This window comes from Nycticebus coucang, chromosome 2 (genome assembly GCF_027406575.1).
Source record: "Nycticebus coucang isolate mNycCou1 chromosome 2, mNycCou1.pri, whole genome shotgun sequence".
In the NCBI taxonomy this organism is placed as follows: domain Eukaryota; kingdom Metazoa; phylum Chordata; class Mammalia; order Primates; family Lorisidae; genus Nycticebus; species Nycticebus coucang.
In genome coordinates this window covers 4,069,681-4,078,773 of record NC_069781.1, presented here as the reverse complement: position 1 = coordinate 4,078,773, position 9,093 = coordinate 4,069,681, and positions in this window count along the sequence as shown.

Here is a 9,093-nt window from a genome sequence, read left to right as displayed (position 1 = left end):
CTCACTGTCCACCTGCCCTGCTCCTTACCTGATGGTTTAATATCTGCCCAGGACCACCAGACACAGCCTCGCTGTCCACCTGATCTGCTCCTTACCTGATGGTTTAATATCTGCCCAGGACCACCAGACGCAGCCTCGCTGTCCACCTGACCTGCTCTTACCTGATGTCCACCTGCCCTGCTACTTACCTGATGTCCACCTGACCTGCTCCTTACCTGACAGTTTAATATCTGCCCAGGACCACCAGACGCAGCCTCGCTGTCCACCTGACCTGCTCCTTACCTGATGGTTTAATATCTGCTCAGGACCACCAGACGCAGCCTCGCTGTCCACCTGATCTGCTCCTTACCTGATGTCCACCTGACCTGCTCCTTACCGGATGTCCACCTGACCTGCTCCTTACCTGATGGTTTAATATCTGCCCAGGACCACCGGACGCAGTCTCACTGTCCACCTGCCCTGCTCCTTACCTGATGGTTTAATATCTGCCCAGGACCACCAGATGCAGCTTCGCTGTCCACCTGACCTGCTCCTTACCTGATGGTTTAATATCTGCCCAGGACCACCAGACGCAGCCTCGCTGTCCACCTGACCTGCTCCTTACCTGACGGTTTAATATCTGCCCAGGACCACCAGACGCAGCCTCGCTGTCCACCTGACCTGCTCCTTACCTGACGGTTTAATATCTGCCCAGGACCACCAGACGCAGCCTCGCTGTCCACCTGACCTGCTCCTTACCTGATGGTTTAATATCTGCCCAGGACCACCAGACGCAGCCTCGCTGTCCACCTGACCTGCTCCTTACCTGATGGTTTAATATCTGCCCAGGACCACCAGACGCAGCCTCGCTGTCTACCTGACCTGCTCCTTACCTGATGATTTTTTTTGTGTGTGTGTGTTTTTTAGCCAGGGCTGGGTTTGAACCCACCACCTCCGGCATATGGGACCGGCGCCCTACTCCTTGAGCCACAGGCGCCACCCTACCTGATGGTTTAATAATGGCCCAGGACCACCAGACACAGCCTCGCTGTCCACCTGCCCTGCTCCTTACCTGATGGTTTAATATCTGCAGTTACCTTTGCCCTACTTTTTTGGCATGGAGTGCATCTGGGGGCAAACATAAACCTTTGCTGCATAAGTGGGCGGAGCATTTGGAGATGGTACCAAGAGGGCTACAGACCCCCAGCCAGCAGCAGCAAATTTGGGATGATTTGTGAGAGGGGGTAATGCACAGTCCCAGTGAGGTTGTACTGTGGCACTGGGGTCAGGGATGGGGCCCATCTGAATGGCTCCTGCACATTGGAGATATGACTCCTTCATTCCTCCGGGAGTTCTGTGCCCTGGGATGTGCCAGCCACTGTATAGTGGCTGGGACCAGACACTGGGAAAGTCAGCAGGATCCTTGCCCTCCGGGGTCATGAGGAAGCCAGGCTGCCAGGAGATCGGTGGCGGCAGCAAACATTCCCGGGAAGCCTCCAGAACAGTGTAGCGTGAACCTGTGTGGAGGAAAACAGCCACGAGCATGGTTCCTGAAACAATTGGTTGCATCTAATCACACAATGTCTTCCGTAATTCACTGCTAATTTGTTTTCAAGATCAACCTTGAGAATGCTTTTGAGTTGGGATCTATTTTCTGATTCTCTGTATCTGTACATCTTTCCTCAACTCTTTATTTCATTCTGGCTGTTCTGAATAATTCACACGCACCAAATTGCTTCTTGCTCTTCCCACTGTCGGGCCGGCTGGGAAGGAGCCGCTGGCTTCCTCCTTGCTGTTTCTGATGAGAGGCCTTGGGCCATTTCAAAATAAAGCGAAAGAGAAGATGATGGTTACGAAGCCAGCCTCCCTCTCCCCCAGAGGTCTCTGGTGTCAGCCTCGGGCCTTCCTGGGGCGCCACCTCTTGTATTGTGACCCCACTTGGTTTTGAGAAGCAGAATGTCCTTGGGGCCCAGGGGAGGGCTAGAACCAGAGTCAGGCCAGGTTCTGCATTGAGGGACAGCAAACAACCTCTTCATAGCCCCTGTAGCTCAGCACACCTCCGAGGAACTCTGGAAATACTGTTCTCTTGGAGTGACACATGGAAGGTACTAGAAGCCAAGGGCTGATTATGTCCGGATTTCAATTTAAGGCATTTGAAGGCCTGTTCCCAACCCTCACTAGAGTTCCTCCTGAATGCGTTCATGGCTCTGGGGCCCCGCCCGTCAATCATTTGTGGCCCCCCCACATCTTCTGAGCCCTCCTATGCCAGGCACATGGTCGGGCCCTGGGCTGAGCAGGGGTGGATGTGATGGTTCAGATCTCCACCTCCGTCTCTCCAGACACTCGTGAATGTGTGCCGGACTCTTGCAGACCACATGCCCAGGGGACCTGAGCTCACCTGCAGGTGGGGAAGCCACCAGCACAGCCAGCCCCGTATGCAGTCCCATCTGTGTGTGGCCTCATACTCCACAATGAATCCATCGCCCCCGCTGACAGGTGGGGTGTGGAGGCCACCCTGACATGGGCGTGGCCGAGTGGCTGACATACCCGCCTCTTGGCGGCCCCCGATGGCTCCTCGCCTTGGTTTTCCTGTCTGGGAAATGGCACTTGGTATAACAATGAGACAAGCTCGAGGATGCCGGGGCTCAGCCCAAAGCCCAGCCCTTGTGCTCGGGGGACAGGGAGTGATGGGCAAGAGATACTTACCAGCCTCCAACACCCCACTGCACCAGCATCCCTCCTGACCCCCGAGCCCCACCACTGTGTCACCCTGTCCCCTCCCCATCCCCCAACCTATGTCATCCCATCTTCTCTCTGCACCCATATCACGCCATCTCCTTCCCCCAAGCTCCATCCCGTGTCACCCTAGCCTCTCCCCCAACCCTACATCTATGCCACCCGTCCCCTCCTGACACCCATGTCACCTCAGCCGATCTTCTTCTTCAGCTCCAGCCCGTGTCACCGCATCCCCACTCCAGAGCACCACCCCTATGTCACCCCATAACCTCCCATCCTTGAAGCCTACCTCTGTGTCACCCCCATGCCTGTTTGCTTTCCAAGGGTTGGCTTGGGTCCTCCTCATGGTGGTCCCATGGGGTGGGTCTCACGAGAATCTCATTCTCCAGATTTGAACTCCACACCGGCCCAGGTGCAGGGACCTCCCCACCTCCCCACCTACTTCGGTGCCCACAGAAACTTCCTTGGTGTTAACTCTGTGCATTCCTTTTTGCTTCCTTTGGGACAGAGGGCTCCCCTAAAAGCCCACGCCAATGATGGGAGTGGGACAAGGAGATGGGGTCTAAGAACGGGGCATCTTACCTAGAAAATGGTCTCAGAGGTTACTTTTAGCCTGTGTTTCTAAGGTCATGGAGGGCTGCACAAGCTGCCAAAATTTGTCTATTATTCGTTCCATTTTTATGGCAAAAATTTGCTGCTGGCTTCGTATCTGAGAGCTGGAGACTCCTGAGCATCTTCTGCAATGTCTGTCTCTGTCTCTGCTAGACCAGAGCCCCAGAGGCTGGTGCGTGGCTTGAGCCTCCAGCGGTGGCTCCATGCTGCTCTCCGTCCACCTGCAGGGCTGGCCTCCTGGGGTAGCTCGGGCCGACAGCCTTCCTGGAGGAAGGACCCGAGGGGGGCTCATCTGGCCATCAGTCGTTTCTGAACCTCAGCCCAGCTGCAAGATTTGCAGGCCAGGCCAGAAACCTCTAAGCTGCAGTAAAAGTTTAATTGAATCTCTCCTTTCCTGGCCCTGCCTGAGTTAATGTCAGCTCCTCGGAATGACCTGATGCAGCCACTGTTTTTCTTCTTTATTACAGGCTGCCACAGCCAATTTAACAGGGACAACAGGAGCCAGCCTAAGTGAGACAAACATCCTAGGAGCTGATGGGAGAGCCTGTCCCACTAATAGGAGGAACGTGGAGGCAGGAGGCCCTGCCGGGGCGTTGGTGATACTGGGGGACAGGCAGATGCACTTTTGTGATCTCCATTGCAGCAGTGACAGCCACAGGGCTGTGCTGGAGGCTCTGGCCAAAGGTGGCACTTTTCAGGGGATCTGAGAGAGTCATTAATGTCCTTGAAGCAAGAGGCTGCTTGAGGGTGGGGTGAGGGGTCCTCCAGGAATAAGAATTCAATAAGCGAAACCGAAACACCATGGAATGTGTGGCAACAACATCATTCTTGGCGACCTTATTTTCAAGCCCTTAGTGGGAAGAAAAAGATCAATAAGGAAATTACTGCTTCTCTTCACAGAATCAGCGGCTGGAATCTCCAGTGTTGCTCAGCTGCCTTGCCAGGGCCTGATTCGGGAGGGAAGAAAACGCACCCGCCCCCCCGAGGGAGCAGGCTTTGTCCCCTAGTAATCTGAAAATTCTGGCCAGTTAGAAGATAGTTTCATCACATCACACCAATTTCTTCAAACATGGCTTTTTGGCAAGGGCCCAAGGCCGGGCATCAGGGGACCTGGATTCCATCTCAGGTCCGCCATTCCCCCAGCTGCGCTAACTCGGCCAAGGTGCTAACAGTCTCCCGGGCCTCATGGTGTCTGCCCACTGAGTGGGGACAGCGGCACCTCAGAGGCAGAGAAAAGGGTTGTGGGATTGTCTGGTGAGGAGCAGCGTCACCAGGGCAGGAGGGGAGGTGATGCGCTGGAGGGTCTTTGTCCTTGAGGCCAGGAAAAGCTCAGCACTAAAGCATTTTCTGGGTGAAGGTGACACCAAGGTCATCTGGCATGATGCTGAGTGACTCCAGCAGCCTGGGCAGAGCTGTCTTGAGAGCCATGGCTGCCACCTCCATGGGTGAGGACTGATGTCTGCTAGTATCAGGTCCCATACTCTCTCACAAGGCCAACACTGGTACCCTGGGTGTCGGCCGAGGAAACCGAGTCTCAGAGTGGGTCGTGTGTGGTGGAGGCCGGGTTGAGACCAGATCTGGGTGGCTCATGTCACAGCTTTGCCCCTCCCTGACTATGCTGGTGGATTCCTGCCAGGCTGGAAGGATGGGGCAGGCTAGGAGAGCCAAGTCTCCCTGGAAGCAGGCAGGGCGGAGTCACTGCTCCCGTGTGTGTGTGTGTGTGTGTGTGTGCATTGCACCTGTGCTTGCGTGCATGTGCACGTGGTGGGCCAGCAGGATGGCAGGCACATGGAGGACAGGTTCTGCTCCCATCTGCCAGGTCCCCAGAGGGGCTGACTCAGGTGCAGGCCTGGCCCTTGGCTCAGCCGTCTTCACAGGGCCCTGCCTCCCACCGCAGCCCTACTGTATGCCCAGTAGCAGTGACTCACCCGCACAGACCCTGGCCAGGTGCAAAGTTCTGGCACCTTCCGTTGCCTGCCGTGTGATGAATAAGCAGCTGGTGACTCACCAGCTGGAGGACACGTCATGAGTGCCAGCGGGCCAGCCGAGGGCGGGAGAGAGCAGGGCCCAGGGCTCAGCCCCAGGGTCACGTCCGGCCCCGCCCCTCACCAGCCCCGCTCTGGGTGGCTGCTCCACCTGCTTGTGTCTATTTCTGTAAAACGGAGATTAGGCAGCGTCACAAAGGGTGAGAGATTTCCTCAAAACACCTTCAGAGGACAGGACCTGGCCTCGCCTTAGAATGCTGGCAAAGTCTTGGGAATCAGCACTTGGTCAAGAACAACCGAGAGCTATTTCAGAAAGGGGCTGAGAATCCCACTCAGATTTCCTGGGTGAGGCTTCCCGTCTGGGGGTTTGGACATCAGGGCACATCAGCTTTCTAAGGATCTCTACAAAACAAAGGCATGCTCACGTGAAGAGAATGTGGGAGAAAGGCCCCGGCCCGGCTGTGTCAGCGGGCGCTTGCCTTCCCAGGACAGCTTCTGGCACAGACTCAGTGACATGAGGGCCCAGGGACAGACCCAGTACAAAGCACCCAGTGGGGAAGTTGGGCCATTTAATAAACAGTGTTGGGAGGGCTTGGCAGCCTTTGCAAACACATAAAACTGTCTCCACACTCTGTGCTACTAAACCCCAAGGGCATGGCAGTCTCAACACAAGGAGAAAGTCTGTACAAATACTAGAAAAAGCACAGGGAGATTCCTTATAACACAAGAGTAGAAAAACCTGCAACTATGACCCTGAAGCTACAAGCATTACAAGCGTGATTAATAATTTCAACTACAGCAACACAGACAGACCAACCTAACGCATGACCAAACATCAAGAGACAATGACAAACTGGACAGCACCTGCGAGTCCCAGCCCAGAGAGAGGCTAGCAAAGGCTGCTTTCTGTGCAGCTAAGAGCGCATGTGATTTGAGGATGAGAAGACCCATAACTGAATGGAAAAAATGGGCAAAAGGCAGTTCACAGACAACATGGCTGCAGAATGGCCCGTCTAGTCCTCCCACCGCCCTAGGTGACGTGTCCCCTTCCCCTTCTGCCCCAAATGATGGTGTTCCCCTCCTTGTCCTGCAGCCCAGAGAGTGGAGACAGAGGCCACAGAGAGTGTCTGGACAAGGATCCGACCGTCTTCCCTCTGCCTCCCAATCCCAGGCTCAGCCCCTGGGAGATGCTTCCCAGGAACCATGTTATCCCAAATCCCAGGTTCAGCTCAGCCCCGAGCATCAGGAAACATTTCTGATCCTTCTCGACTTTGGCCTGTGCTCATGGCCTGTGCTTTGTGGATGTGCTTTCGTGGGTTGGAAGCCCAGCTGCCCGGAGAAGTTGCTGGCCTCTCGGACCTTGGGTTTGTGCATCTTAGGATGGGAGGGGTGGTATGACTTCCTAGGGACACCTAAGGAAGTCTTCCAGGTGTGTTCTGTGCCTAAGTTGCCACTTGTCACCTTCAAAGGAAATTAGGTGAAACATTTTAATAAAAAAACAAAATGTTCACACTCAGTGACTCTACAGACTATGAATCTGAAGCCCTTGGTTTTTCTGAGTGGAGAGTCCCTCAGGCTAAGACAATGACCCGGGCAGTGCTGAGGACATCCTTGGTGTCAGCTGGCCTGCTGACATTGGCTCCCCCAATTTGAAATGACCTTGCCTTTCATTTCCTGGTCCCTCCCAAGGGCAGAGTCTTATCCTGGTTGTCCACCTGCACTTCCCAAGGGACACTGCCTCCTGCTCACCTGAGAGCTTGGAGCCTTCTGTAGGAGCTACGTGATGATCTGGGGAAGGAAGGGAAGGAAGGAAGAAAGGATGGAGGGAGGGAGGGAGGAAGGAAGGACCGGCCTGTGCAAATTAGGGCCATTTAGGCCCAGCCGCAAACAGAACTGGGTGTCCTATGCGCTGGTCTCTGAGTACCCCAAAGAACTGTCAGATTTTGATCCCAGGCCAAGCTTTTAATAAAGAAAATTCATCCACAGATGTTCTGCCATCAGCCAATATATTCCGTTATTGGAATCTGCGAGATTTAATGGCAGGCCGGTTATTTTATTTGTTCTCTGGATAGAACCATTTTTCTTGTATATTTAATATCCGGGAGGAATATTTTTCCTAGCAAATACTCAGTCTGAGACAGAAAATCCATTCTGGACCTCTGAGGTCATTATTTTGTCTTCTGGTGACTCACAAAATAGGTGTTTGTACATTTGTTTTTTACTATGTCATCAAGGGGAAATTACAAAGAAACCAGCCCATAATTACAGCTTGTAATTACAACACAATTCCTTCCCCATTGTGCTTGGACAGGCTTCTATCGCGGCAGAAATAAAGTCGGCGGCCTCACAGACAAAGTACGGCTTTATTGAAACTCGGGGCTTTTATATTAATAACCAGCTCCTCTGTCTCACAGGAGGGATTTGTATGCTGTCTCACTCCCAGAGAATTTGTAAACATGAAAGTATGAAAATGCTGCCTACTTCTACAAGTTTTTATTGGAATCTCATCCCGCAGGGGTGCTCAGGAGCACTTCCTGCTAATGAGGCACAATTAGGCATCAGGCGTTTCCACCCCCGACCCCCAAATGTCACCTTCAGTGGGAACTCTGAGTTCCCTGGCTGAAGAAGTGTAGGTGCCGGCAACGTGAAGGAATCCAGAAAGGTTTGTCTTGGGTTTAGAAAGTCACCTATTTGGGGTACTAAAAATGCCCCAGCCCCCACCCCCCAAATCTCAAAGAATACATCATGTTGGCTGCAAGAGAGCCGCAGGTGCCAGGAGGAAGGGAGTCACCAGAGCTGGAAGCCCCCAGGAGGCGGGATGAGGAAGGATTTTCCTGAGGCGGTGGAGTCACTCTTAACAGAGGAAGACCATAGAGCAGGGCGTCTGGAGGGGACAAGGACAAGAACCCTGCATGCCTCCAGAAACACCTTGCGACCCCTCCCTCTCACCCTGTGGTTTAGGGTGTAGGGTTCACTATTGCCCTATTTAGTATCCTAAATTTTCCCAACTATTGTTCAGGGCCAGGTAGCAAGGGTAGCACTGTGACCAGATGCCCCCATGTGCTTCCGTCCCCAGGGCTCACCGTGCCAGCTGCCCCGGCTTTCATGTGGGTATGGCAACCAGTGTCACGCACTTGAGGCATTCTCAGACTCTGGACTCCACTAGGCACGGAGCACCACAGACATCTACGTGCCACCAGCAGCCCTGCCTGGGTACTGGGCTCTTCCCTGTCATTCCAGGAAAAATAACGAAACCCCGGGAGGCCATGACACTCTGGACTGAGCAGGTACCAGCTGAGCCAGGCTCCCCAGGTCACCTGGCTTTCCCATTGCTCCACGTTACTGCCTGGCTATCCACTTGCTGCTCTCCAACAGACGCCCAGCAGTGGGACTGGGAAGTGAGATTGGGGTATGCCCATGCTCCACACCTTGGAACCTGGGCAGGCAGCCTCCCTCTGCGAGCAGAGGCCAGAACGTGTACTATGCAGGGAGTGGCTCTGACTTTGCTCCTTTTCTGGTGGGCAAGAGACTCCAGGCCACTCCAGAAAGGCTCTGGACATTGAGATGGGGCTGGTGCTGCAGAGGCTTCAGGGACTGCGCATGTGTTGGCTCAAGCTCCTTGGGGCTGCCAAGGGCTGCATGTTGGCCTGAGGCCAGGGGACCTCAAGTGGGAGCAGTGCCCCAGAGTCACCTGGGGGAGGGGAGTTTAGGCTGATTCTCCAGACTCCAGTTTTTAGGGGGACAGGTGGTTTGAAATCCATTGGGGAATGCATCCTCTGCT